At 37.6% G+C, this 13,814-nt stretch overlaps 1 protein-coding gene across 1 annotated transcript in view; it reads left to right on the top strand.

The window, feature by feature from the left end:
• Nucleotides 1-13,814, top strand: part of LOC144972428 (U3 small nucleolar RNA-associated protein 6 homolog) — a gene marked incomplete in the record, with an annotated part of 519,965 nt that overhangs the window by 5,861 nt on the left and 500,290 nt on the right.

Genomic DNA, 13,814 nt, shown 5'->3' with positions numbered 1-13,814 from the left:
TAGCCAATGAAAACGTTTGCTTTTCAACCAATGAATACTCTTGATAGTTGGGCCATACAACGGACTAATGGTGTATGAGATCGTCTCCTCTAAAGACAGACAGTAATCGATGAATTCTTTTTATACACACAATGGTGAAATGAAAGTCATCAGGCAGTATATGCAATTGCTTACACGCCAGTCCTAAACCCGAAAAGCTACAGAGGGAAAATGGAATTTCAAACTTCTCTTCTTCTTTTATGTTTGTGTGTGTGGACAACCCCTATAAAACGACATTTTTTCCTGTTAGTAGTAATGTACATTTCTCGTGTATTGGATTTGATTATGACAGAGGTCTGTACCACTACCACCTTCACAACAACCACTACCTCGTCATTATGAAGATGCCAGAACTCTGGTTTGACCCTATAAAAATTTGGGCAGCTCCCCTCAACTTCTGGTGATGTTTTGCAGTTCCAACGATAGCCCACCACTAATAGTGTCATCACGGACACTTTTTTTTTTCCCAAGTTGTTTAGGGTTTTCAGTTGACTACATTATAATTTATGCTCTTTTTTTCTCTCTCTCTCTCTCCCCAGTGTGGTGTGATCAGTCCTCGTTTCAATGTACGTCTTGATGAATTGGAAAGATGGACCACTAATCTTCTCCCCTCCAGACAGTTTGGGTAAGTGCTGTTATTTTTACCATGTTACAATTTTAAGTTAGAAGCAGGACGTGAGGTGACAATGGTTTCGGTCATGATTTCTACCCTATTTGCGTGTAAGTTTTGTTGGGGTTTTTTTCCTGTGGTCATGAGAGCATATGATACAGTCAACTGCTCATATATAGTCAGGAATGTCCCTTTTTAATAAAAATGATAGTTTCTGGGATTTGTTTTGCTCTTTTGAACATACTTATTCACAAGCTCAAAAAATGTTTCTTATTGATGTGGTGTCGCCAGTTGCAGAAGCAATGTGAAAATAAGCTTTCATTCATGAAGTTGTCATAGTCGCCCATCACAACCCCTCCAATGGGCTGTGACTGAGGTTGAACATTTGGATTTTGCAAGATTATAGGTTATCCTCCTTTTGCATTATACATACAATCTTGTTTTTGATACGCATCTTTTGCCTGAAGCATGCTTCTCTCTTTTTTAGAATATTTTGTTTAGCCCTCCAAGGTCCCCTAAGCCATTCGGGTGCTGAGGGTTTTTCTATGTTTATCATGCGGGTGGTCAAGCTGTTTCCATTCTATGCTTAAGTTTGTGTCAAATGTCACTGTATATTGCTTGGAGCATCTGTTTAATTTTTTCGGTTAGGTCCTGATAATTATTTTGTAATGTATTTGGCATTTCAAGAAGTTGGTTAGAATTTACATGTTTTGCTGATATTTTCTATTCCTAAATCTTTTTCATGACATTACGAATTCAAAGGATTATTGATGGCAATATCTGTGGTCAATGTGCTATTTTGCTTTGCCTTTTTTTTTCTCTCTCCTTTCTCCTCCAATTCCCTCCATTTTGATTACGATTGACTGTTTTCTTAGACTGCTTTTTTTTTTTTTTTCCTTTATATTGCACTTTTCAGTGTTTTATACTGATTTCCAAATATTTTAACTTTAGAAAGTTGGTATCCAGGATTGTTGACAAGTAGGATTGAGAGTTTTCATTTCAAGGTGTGTTCTGAATGTTATTTAAAATATTGTTTGTTTTTGTTTCATTTTTTTCTCCAGATATGTTGTCCTGACTACATCCTCTGGTATCATGGATCATGAAGAGGCAAGGAAGAAGCATTTGGGGGGTAAAATTCTGGGATTCTTTTTTTAGGAAAATGTTTAGCAGCCAATAAATATTTAAAAACCATATGATTTTTCGTTATTTGTCCCCTTCTTATAGCTTGTGTGATATCTTAGTTTTCTTGTTTCATTTTTCTTAAACTATGTCTATGACCAGTGGTTGGCGTGACTTATTTGCTGGTCTGTTATGGGCTTGTTGTCATTACAATTTCTCTCATATCATTGCAAAGTGTTATTCCTTACGCTAAATAGAGGATTCAACTTTCAGATCTTTTAGTAATATGCGCCCAGCAATTAATATCATTGTCACCTTGGTTTGTAAATCATTAATACCGATCCTTTGCTGGTGTGTAGATGGGACCGTCATGTCTATCCGAATGCAGGGCTTAGATTGTCAGTGAAGTGGGTTGGGGGCTCATTCTTGTTGTTCTCTTCAATTACACTGACTTAGACAAGACTGTTCCTGTTATGTTTATCCTGAGGGTTTTCTTATATTTTCCTTTTCCATGTTGCTTCTTGTCCTTGAATGGGATCACCTTGTAATCCTTATGAGTACACTGGGGGTCTCGATAACTCAGTAGAGCACTTGCTTTACATGCAAGGCGGACTGTCCTCAACCCTGGGTGTACTTGTGATTCTATTCTGTCCACCTCGCAGTGATTGGGTTTCTGGGTCTGTTAGATCATGTGTATAGTACTTTGCAGTTGACTGGCAACCTATCCAAAGGGCAGCTAGAAATTGATGTCTAGAAAACTGGGATGAACTCCGGCTCAATGGGTCTAGTGGCAGTGAGGGACTGCATATGTGTACATTACTCTTTTGTAAATTGAGTCAATGGGGTGTACTACTGATTTGTTACAGGCACAATGGACAAATGTGTCGTTGGCCTTAAACCTTGTCATTATCCCTGGATGTTGGTTCTAAGGGAAGGGTACACTATTTTTGGCACTAGGTAATGCAGCATTTTATTGAGGGATTACAGGCTACTATTGATAACAACTCGGCCTTCACTCCCAACTCGTTTTTGATGACTTTTTTTTTACATTTGTTCCATGGTGCTTTTCTTCACCAGGATATGGCAAGCCCTTGTGAGGGCAATGTCTGGGCATCACATATCATTTAAATAGGTTGCAGGTTTGAAACCACGAAATAGCACAAGCTGCTCACCTGGGTGGGGTTCCTACCTCCCATAGTGGGCAGGGAGGTACTTACTGTGTCTTCTATCCCCCTATATCTGTTTTCCAACTTGCTTTCTGTCTTGACTTAGAATGAGATTACTTGGTTTTGTCCTGACCCTGGCTGAGAGGGAAACATTCAAATGTATGGTTAGTTTTGGGAGATGATATTTATTTCCTTGTAAATCATCTCTCTGTTATGTACTGTATTATGTTTTGTATATTATATATCATTTGTAAACATTTGAGTGTATTCCTCTTAGTGGGGACCTGTGCTTGTGTCTGGATGAGACTTTTAGGTGACCTCAAACTAAGCATTTTGATGGTGTGCTCTTGGAATCTACATCTGCTTCCTATTCGAACCAATTCCCCTTTGTCCTTTTTCTTGGGTGCTTTAATTGTAATTCTAGAACTTTTTACTTTCCCATTTTCTTCCTTTTTCCTGGCGCTGATATGACCTTAAGGGGCTGTTTGGGTCTAGTTATTAGGAAAATCCTTCAAACATTTGATTTTGAGATTTTGGTGGAAAATGATATTTTACTATCTTAGAAATAATATAATTGAAGTCCAAATTCTTAAAGTAAACTATAAAGGCACGAAATACACAGTCAAAAATGGTACAGGTAGTAAGAAATGTGTGAAAAACGGGAAGCCATTTTGCTATTTTCTCAATATGTCATTTTTCTAAGGAAAAATGTGTCCAACGTTTCTCAGAATCTATTCAGTGAAATTGTCTGAAAATTTCCACAGTTATGACAGAGATAATGTATTTTGTCACCATAGAGAGATTTTTTTGATAAGATTTGTGAATTTTAAATTATAATCCTAAATCTGAATTTTTTACATCAATTTTGTCATAACATTTTGATTCTCAACTTTGTAATGATCTAATAAAAATTCCATAAGCTAAAGCCGTAAAATCTCTCTATGGTGACACACTATGGTACAATGTTGACAAGAGGGAAGAATATATGGAGGTTATTCCTTCATTATTAGTTTTTGTGGAACTTTTGCCACAAGATTGTTACATATATTTTTTGATGTCAGACCCCCAAATTAGATCGCAAAATGGGTATCAACACAGATAATTAAAATTTTTCACCATAAATGTTGTTTTTTAACCTATATTGATGATACAGAATGATTAAAACCGCCCGATAAAAGTAATTAAATTTTTTTTAGAAAAGACCCAAACCGCCCCTTAATATGTTGCTAGCGCCGTAAAACCCTTAAAAACAAGCTGCTCATCAACTGTCAAGCGGTCAGCAAAAGTCCAAGGGTTTTTTTTAAAGACTAAATTAGTATTAGTAAGTATTCAAACCTATTCTTTGTAAGGGCCAAATGGGAATAACCTCTATTACCAATTACACTTTCCTTTTCTGGGTGGGATTCCTGACCTCCCATAGTGGGCAGGGCAGGGAGGCACCTTATGTGTCTTCTATCCTCCTATATCTGTTTTCCAACATGCTTTCTGTCTTGGGATGAGATAAGTTGGCTGGATTAGGTCTTGGGAGATGATTTTTTTTTATTTTTGTCTTGTAATTCATATCCCAATCTCTGTCACTGTCATGCACTGTATTTTGTTTTGTTTACATACAGTGGAACCTCCCGATTACGACACCTCCGAATAACGATAACCTGCTGATAACGACATTGACCCGTGGTCCCGATTTTTTTTTCTATTTAAGATCAGTAAAAATAACCTCCAAATAACGACGCACTTTTTGATAAAACCTCCGAATAACGACATCATTTTGGCGATTTTCGGCAGTTTTCGTAGATATCTGATACTAAAAATACCGAGTATGAGTACTCAAAAGTTTATAAAAACGATTCCTGCTTGAACCAATGAGAACGCAGCTTTTTTTTGACGAATCTTGGCTGATATGCATTAATAAAAACCAAGGTATAAATGTAAGTGTAAGCAAGTAAACACAAAATCTTGGAAAATGTGATATTATGTGGTGATAGAAGTAGTAGTAGTCGTAGTAGTAGTAGAAGTAGTAGTAATAATAATAATAATAGTAGTAGTAGTATAGTAGTTGTAGTAGTAGTAGTGTTTTTGTGGGAGGAGGAGGAGGAATTTTGTTTGTTTTAATGGGTTTTACAGCGCCTGCGACACATCTATGTCATATCAGCGCCAGTAAAAATGAAGAAAATTGGATAGTAAAAAACATTCTATATTTACAATTGAAATGACATAAGAAAAAGTAAGACAAAGGGGAATGGTTTAAATAGGGAACAGACGTAGATTCCAGGAGCACACTATCAGTGTACTCAGTTCAGATCACCTAAAAGTCTCATCCAGACACACGCACAAGAACCCTCTAAGAGGAATACACTACAATGTTTTGTTTGTTTTGTCAATGTTAATAAAAACTGGTCCCGCGGGCCTTACCACGCCCACTTTTGTCCGCCATCTTGGAAACCTCTAAATAACGACACCTCCGGATAACGACATAAAAACTCGGTCGCGTGGCATGTCGTTATCGGGATGTTCCACTGTATATATGATTTATATACATTTGAGTGTGTATTCCTCTTACTCTTAGTCTTAGGACCTCTGCTTGTGTCTGGATGAGACTTCAATATGTTTTAATGACTTAGGAATGTTCATGAAGATCGGAGATTGGAGTTGGAGTAAAAATTTCGTAATTCTACGAATTTTTATAGTGCTAGGCAGGTCTGCCTTTGTCTTACCTTTTCTTGGGTGCTTTAATTGTAATTCTAGAACTTTTTACTGGCGCTGATATGGCCTTAATGTGTTGCAAGCGGCGCGGTATAAAAACAAACAAACAAAAGCAGGCATGAACAAGGCATCACCAGTCAGTTGCATCCAAAAAGAGACCTAACAAAAGCACAGCTCCACACGTCATTTAAGTTCAATTCAGTTCAATCATGCCTTCAAGGGAGAATAGAGAACAGTAGCAAAAAGTGCAACAGAGTTCAATTTTGTCAGTATCCAATCCTGTCAGAGACGCTCCACTCTTCCATTTTGGTGCAGTTCATCGTCCAAGACAATTGGATTCAGTAGTCTGATGTCACGCCACCCGGCAACGGCGGCCATCTTGGTTCTAAACAAAGAAAATCATTACTTTTTATTCTTCATTCTGGCTAGAACTTTTCATATGCCTTGTGATTAGAATGTGTTAAAGTCAAAACATGATCAAATGTATATGTTTTTTTTTCCCTCTGGATACGCTTTTATGCTCGTCGGAGAAATATTTTATACGGGCGTCCGCCATTGTTCCGGTAGTTTAGAGCCAGTGTTACTAAGTTACCATGCGTCATTAGGAAGGAAGTGACGTTACGACTGTTGAAGAGTATTCCAAGTGTTTCTATTCTCATGAAAAAAAAAATAACGATAAATATTGATTTCATGGGTCAATGTTTGCCGGCGAATGAGAATTTCTAGGCAGGTAATTGAATTGTAAGCTTCAATTTATTAGACGAAGACAATGTGGACGCTTTGGGTTTCCCCTTTATCAACAAAACTACAGATGAATGAGATAATTTGATTGTGATAGTGAGTGGTGTTGATAAAGGGAAACCCGAAACTTCCACAGTATCCGTCTTCTTCGAATTGAAGCTAACTTCCAATTCAATATTTATCGTTATTTTTTCCTTTGAGTTCGAGCTTCAAGCAGCAACATTTAAATCATTTTAACTATTCTCATCATGGAATTATAGTGGTATACAGTGGAATGCTGATAAAGTCAACACCACCAGATCAGAAAGATTTGTTGATGTTATTTTAGTCTAGATCAATGAAGCCCACTTAGACTTAGATAAAGAACAAAATCTGTGACCAACAAAGAGGTGCTGACTTTATGCGAGACCAACTGTATTCAAGTAAAAACTAGTGTGGCTTTGTGGTCTTATGTCGCCTTGGGCCCGATAAGTTCCTGATTTGGATCCCGCTTTAGGTGGTGGAAAGTTCTGTTGTCCAAGGAAAAGGCTCTCTCACTGCACTCGAGTGTAAAATGAGTACCTGGCCAGTAAGAGTGTTGTCTTTGTCAGAGAAAATTATTAAAGTAAAAGTGGCCTGCATGTTACATGTTGGCTAGAAGGGGGGGGGGGGGGGTCTGAAGGCCACCAGCGCAGTAACTTGGTGACCAGGAATCGGAAGTGACAGTGAAAACCATTCCACTGTGGCCCACTGTCTAATTCTAGCTACGATATCCCATGTCATTATTGTTATAAAACGTGCCCGCAGTATAGCCTATTATTGGCTATTTAAAAATATGTCTGAAATAACGTTTATTTGAAAGATGTTGGGCTAACTTTGTTTTATCTCTCTTTTTCTTTTCTTCTCTCTTATTCCTTTATATCTTTAGAATGACTTTTCATTCAAGTATGTATTATTTATTTATTTTCGTTAAATTATTTCTTTATTCGGCTTCTCATTTACAAGATTGGTCACCCAATTCATTATTGATTATTGCCTCATTGTTGTAATGGAAATCTCAAAAAGTGACGCAAAATATTTTCCATTACAACAATATTAAATTAGGCCCATACTAATCGGTTTCGAATGTCAGACCTGCATATGCGTACACGTCGGCGTCAACCAATCCTGATTTTTAGCGACTCAGAATACTTAACGCACGGAAGAGATTTTTTTTTTCGGTCAACGGGAAACAACTCTTGAAATACTATATCAATAATCTGTTATACATAGTTATCTCCCATGAGTTTTTAGTCCTTTGAGCAACCGGTTCCTGAGCCATTTTATTTTTGAGTCAACAGATTGGTTTCCTTGACTACAACTTTGATCTGTCTAGTGTTGAAAAAAATTATGTCCATCAAATGAAAAGAAAGATAAATGAATTGTTGTTGGGAGTTGTTCTCAGCTGTTTCCTGGGCGGCTTTATGGTCTACTTGTTATACCACGTGGATTTCCTATTCGAATCCCACTGTAGACAAAGGAATACAATACAAGTACAAGTCATCAACTATCACACTCGATAACCTATTCCGAACCAGAGAAAATGACTACGAAAACTAGGTCCCGCAGATACGAGTTAATGAATGTTCAGTTAATGCTGGGTAGTGTGGCTCAGCGGTAAGGTCTTTGCTTCGAACCCGAAAGTCGAAAGCTACCGAGTTCGATCGCCCACCGCTGCGCTGTGTGACCTTAATAATAAATAATAATGATGCACATTTATATTGCTCAACCCATCCCCCTGGTTGGAGGCTCTGGGCGCATAAAAATTGAGCTTTCCCTGTAGCGCAATATCCACTAAATGTGCTCAAAGTCAAAGCGTTTGGCCTTGAGCAAGTGACCTCGCGCTAGCTTAATTCGCGGCGCTGCACTGCGGCTGACGCCTGAGTTAGTCCAGTCTTCCATTGGAATAGACCATAGAGACAAATTTCCCCTATGGGATGAATAAAGTGATTTTTATTTATTTGGTTGTCTGAACTCGTTTTTCACAAGCACCATTTGAAAGTGGAATTCCCTACCCGAAAACATCAGAAGTATTGGAATTCAAGTTCAAGTGAAAAATAGATAAGATCATCATAAGAGGGCTTAGGTATGTCCATTTGTCCTCTTCACACTCACCGTCCCAAGTACATATCTTGTCTGCACGGGGAGTTGCGACTTGACTTGTACTGGTAAGTTGAGGTTTGTAATCGACGTCTCGTCCTACATGCTGAGCGGTACTGTAGACTTCGGGTCCTTTGTGAAGCGCTTTGGGTACGTCTCGTGGGTATTGTGCTAGTGAAAATCTGAAAAAGTACTCGTCGATTTTGCTTTATTTAGTCTACTTTGTCAATGTCCATGCACTACAAACTGCCGTCAGCGTGAAGATCGTGGGCAGCGAAGCTCAACGGTACGGTCTTTGCTTCGTACCAGTGCCGTACCGAGTTCAATCACTCGCCGCTGCGCTGTGTAGCCTTGAGTAAGTCACCTCGCCCTAGCTCAAATTGCGGGATTACACTGCGGCTGACGCCTGAGTTATTCCAGTCGTCCCTTGGAATAGACCATAGACACAAATTTCCCCTATTGGATGAATAAAGGGATTTCTTTTTAGATGCTACCGTCAATCAGTTATGCGTTTCACGAAGGAATACTATCCAAAAAAAAAAAACCAAAACACAAATCCCTGGTCAAATTGGAAATGAATGACCTTGATCAATTAAACACAACAAAAACCCTGTCGTCTCAAAACTGCATTGTATCGATGTTAACGCTAAAGTGACGAAATAATGAAAATGTTGCTGCTTGAAGCTCGAAGGAAAAAATAACGGTAAGTATTGAATTTTTAGCTTCCATTTATTAGTCAAAGACGTCCACGGTATCTGCCTTTGTCTAATAAATTGAAGCTTACAATTCAATACTTATTGTTATTTTCTCGTCACAATGAGGAGAAATTTTACTTTTTGTCATTTTTACGAACTGTATTCCACGCCTCGTATTTTTCACTGTATTTCGAATTTTCAGCATTCCATAAGAGAACCGTTTTGAGGAAATTGGTTACAAATGAAGTTGGGCTCGAACCGGAACCTCTGGGTTACAATTGTTCCAATGCAATGCCTTAACCATTCAGTCAGACAATTCCATCCCCTTCCCTTACCAATCATTGTGTGAAATGAGTATTTTTTACTAGGGTTGACTTTCGTAGTCCTATGAAGCCGGGGTCTATGCCGGTTTCTAAATCGTGAGACGAACAATGACAATTGCTAGCTATCCTTGGATAGGACGCTGGTCTATCGCAAAGTACTTCCCGTCAGATTAAAAGACGATCTATCCAGTTACTGCTAGGTGGATAGGGGTTTGGGAGGGGGGGGGGGGGTAAAAAAAAATATCGACTGCACCCGGGATCTGTATCCATTAAAATGAAATTTCCCAGGAAGGCGTATTGAACACCTCTACTCTTTTATACGGTTTCTGTTACATCTGCTTGAGCCGACCTATCCGATAGTTGTTTTGGGGAACAAAACACATCCAACTTTCAGCCTAAACTTTCGACCCGCGAACATAGCGCTCGTACAACACATCCACCGATATACACTATTCCAACCTTAAAAATATATCACAGACAGCTTCTTCCCGAAAACAGCAGAGGAATAGAATAACCGCGGTGTCTACGCGCCCATACAACAAGGCTGCCTTCAAACCCATCTACCTTGTGTTGACTACAGCGCAGCATTAATCGTCAACATGATGGGGCTAGCTGCCTTAACCCACAGAAGAAGAAAAGGAAGAAGAAGTTATTCAACAGTCTGTGCATGGTGTGTATTCATAGTTTCCATCAAGTTTACACGCGTATTTGCGACCCATCGTCTCAAAACGTCGACTCCGAAAAGTAAAATTAGAAATGAAGTCACGAGAAATATACGAACTTCGAGTATTTTCTAATGCAAGAAATTGTATTGATTATCCACGGTAACGAAGTGAATTTAACCCCAAGTGTTTTGTATGTTTGTTGTTGGTTTTTGTGTGTGTGGCTATTAAATTAGCTCATATCACTATCACTAAATTTATCCCAAAATGATACTGCTTTGAAGGAGTGGGTCACATTTGGGGAATAATACATCTCTTCTTCTTCTTCTTCTCTTCTTCTTCTCTTCTTTCTTCTTCTTCTTCTTCTTCTTCTTCTTCTTCTTCTTCTTCTTCTTCTTCTTCTTCTTCTTCTTCTTCTTCTTCTTCTTCTTCTTCTTCTTCTTCTTTTCTTTCTCTTCTTCTTTTCTTTTCTTCTTCTTCTTCTTTCTTCTTCTTCTTCTTCTTTCTTCTTCTTCTTCTTCTTCTCTTTTCTTCTTTTCTTCTTCTTCTTCTCTTCTTCTTCTTCTCTTCTTCTTCTTTCTTCTTCTTCTTCTCTTCTTCTTTTCTTCTTCTTCTTCTTCTTCTTTCTTCTTCTTCTTCTTCTTCTTCTTCTCTTCTTCTTCTTCTCTTTCTTCTTCTTCTTCTTCTTCTTCTTCTTCTTCTTCTTCTTCTTCTTCTTCTTCTTCTCTTTTCTTCTTCTTCTTCTTCTCTCTTCTTCTTCTTCTTCTTCTTCTTTCTTCTTCTTCTTCTCTTCTTCTTCTTCTTCTTCTTCTTCTCTTCTTCTTCTTCTTCTTCTTTCTTCTTCTTCTTCTTCTCTTCTTTCTCTTTTCTTTCTTCTTCTTTCTTCTCTTTTTTCTTCTCTTTCTTCTTCTTCTTCTTCTTCTCTTCTTCCTTTCTTTTTCTTCTCTTCTTCTTCTTCTTTCTTCTTCTTCTTCCTCTTCTTCTTCTTCTTCTTTCTCTTCTCTCTTCTTCTTTTCTTCTCTTCTTCTTCTTCTTCTCTTCTTCTTCTCTTCTTCTTCTTCTCTTCTTCTTCTCTTCTTCTTCTTCTTCTTCTTCTTCTTCTCTCTTCTTCTTCTTCTTCTTCTCTTCTTCTTCTTCTCTTCCTTCTTCTTCTTCTCTTCTTCTCTTCTTCTTCTTCTTCTTCTTCTCTTCTTCTCTTCTTTTCTTCTTCTTCTTTTTCTTCTTCTCTTCTTCTTCTTCTTCCTCCTTCTTCTCTTTCTCTTCTTCTTTTCTCTCTTCTTCTCTTCTTCTTCTCTTTCTTCTTCTTCTCTTCTTTCCTTCTCTTCTTCTTCTTTCTCTTCTTCTTCTTCTTTCTTTCTCTCTTTCTTCTTCTTCTTCTTCTCTCTTCTTCTTCTTCTTCTTCTTCTTCTTCTTCTCTCTCTTCTCTTCTCTCTTTTTTTTCTTTTTTTTCTTCTTCTTCTCTTCTCTTCTCTTCTCTCTTTCTTCTCTCTTTCTTTCTTCTTTCTCTCTTTCTCTCTTCTTCTTCTCTTCTCTTTCTTTCTCTTCTCTTTCTCTTCTTCTTCTTCTTCTTTCTTTCTTCTTTCTCTTCTTCTCTTCTTTCTCTTTCTTCTTTCTTTTCTTCTTCTCTTTCTTCTTCTTCTTCTCTCTTCTTCTTTCTCTTCTTTTTTCTTCTTCTTCTCTCTCTTCTTCTTCTCTCTTCTTTCTTTTCTTCTTCTTCTTCTTCTTCTCTTCTTCTTCTTCTTCTCTTCTTCTTCTCTTCTTCTTCTTCTCTTCTTCTTCTTTCTTCTTCTCTTCTTCTCTTCTTCTTCTTCTTCTTCTTCTCTTCTTCTTCTTCTTCTCTTCTCTTCTTCTTCTTCTCTTCTTCTTCTCCTTCTTCTTCTTCTTCTTCTTCTTCTTCTTCTCTTCTTTCCTTCTTCTTTCTTCTTCCTTCTTTCTTTTCTTCTCTTCTTCTTCTTCTTCTTCTTCTCTTCTTCTTCTTCTTCTTCTTCTTCTTTCTTCTTCTTCTTCTTCTTCTTCTTCTTCTTCTCTTCTTCTTCTTCTCTTCTTCTTCTCTTCTTCTTCTTCTTCTCTTCTTCTTCTTCTCTTCTTCTTCTTCTTCTCCTTCTTCTTCTTCTTCTTCTTCTTCTTCTTCCTTCTCTTCTTCTTCTTCTTCTCTTTTCTTCTTCTTCTTCTTCTTTCTCTTCTTCTTCTTCTTCTTCTTCTTCTTCTTTCTTCTTCTTCTTCTTCTCTTCTTCTTCTTCTCTCTTTCTTCTTCTTCTTTCTTCTTCTTCTTCTTCTCTCTTCTTCCTTCTTTTCTCTTCTCTTCTTCTTCTTCTTCTTCTTCTTCTCTTCTTCTCTTCTTCTTTTCTTCTTCTTTTCTTCTTCTTCTTTCTTCTTCTTCTTCTTCTCTCTCTCTTCTTCTTCTCTTCTTCTTCTTCTCTCTTCTTCTTCTCCTCTTTCTTCTTCTTTCTTCTCTCTTCTCTTCTTCTTCTCTTCTCTCTTCTCTTCTTTTCTCTTCTCTCTTTTTTTTCTCTTCTTCCTTCTTCTTTCCTCCTTCCTCTTCTTTTCTTCTCTTCTCTCTTCCTTCTTCTCTCTTTCTCTTCTTCTTCTTCTTCTTCTTCTTTCTTCTCTTCTTCTTTCTTCTTCTTCTTCTTCTTCTTCTTCTTCTCTCTTTCTTCTTCTTCTTTCTCTTCTTCTCTTCTTCTTCTTCTTTCTTCTCTTCTTCCTTCTTCTTCTTCTTCTCTTCTCTTCTCTTCTTCTTCTTTCTTCTTCTTTCTCTTCTTCTCTCTTCTTCTTCTTCCTTCTTCTCTTCTTCTTCTTCTTCTTCTCTTCCCTTCTCTCTTCTTCTTCTTCTTCTCTTCTTCTTCTTCTTCTTCTTCTTCTTCTTCTTCTTCTTCTCTTCTTCTCTTCTTCTTCTTCTTCTTCTTCTCTTCTTCTTCTTCCTTCTTCTTCTTCTTCTTCTTCTTCTCTCTTCTTCTTCTTCTTCTTCTTCTTTCTTCTTCTTCTTCTTCTTCTTTCTTCTTCCTTCTTCTTCTTTTTCTTCTTCCTTCTTCTCTTCTTCTCTCTTCTTCTTCTTCTTCCTTCTTCTTTCTTCTTCTTCTTTCTTCTTCTTCTTCTTCTTCTTCTTCTTCTTCTTCTTCTTCTTCTTCTTCTTCTTCTTCTCTTCTTCTTCTTCTTCTTCTTCTTCTTCTTCTTCTTCTTCTTCTCTTCTTCTTCTTCTTCTTCTTCTTCTCTTCTTCTTCTTCTTCTTCTTCTTTCTTCTTTCTTCTTCTTCTTCTTCTCTTCTTCTTCTTCTTCTCTTCTTCTTCTTCTTCTTCTCTTCTCTCTTCTTCTTCTTCTTCTTCTTCTTCTTCTTCTTCCCTTCTTCTCTTCTTCTTCTTCTTCTTCTTCTTCCTTCTTCTTCTTCTTCTCTTCTTCTTCTTTTCTTCTTCTTTCTTCTTCTTTCTTCTTCTCTTCTTCTCTTCTTCTTCTTCTCTCTTCTTCCTTCTCTTCTCTTCTTCTCTTCTTCTTTCTTCTTCTTTCTTCCTTCTTCTCTTCTCTTCTTCTTCTTCTTCTTCTTCTTCTTCTTCTTCTTCTTCTTCTTCTTCTTCCTTCTTCTTCTTCTTCTCTTTCTTCTTTCCTTCTTTCTTCTTCTTCTTCTTCTTCTCTTCTCTTCTTCT

The sequence above is a fragment of the Berghia stephanieae genome, chromosome 5 (assembly GCF_034508935.2).
Source record: "Berghia stephanieae isolate SIO BIC M18660-M18661 chromosome 5, UCSD_Bste_1.3, whole genome shotgun sequence".
Taxonomy (NCBI): Eukaryota; Metazoa; Mollusca; class Gastropoda; order Nudibranchia; family Aeolidiidae; genus Berghia; species Berghia stephanieae.
This window is presented reverse-complemented; position numbering and strand designations above follow the sequence as displayed.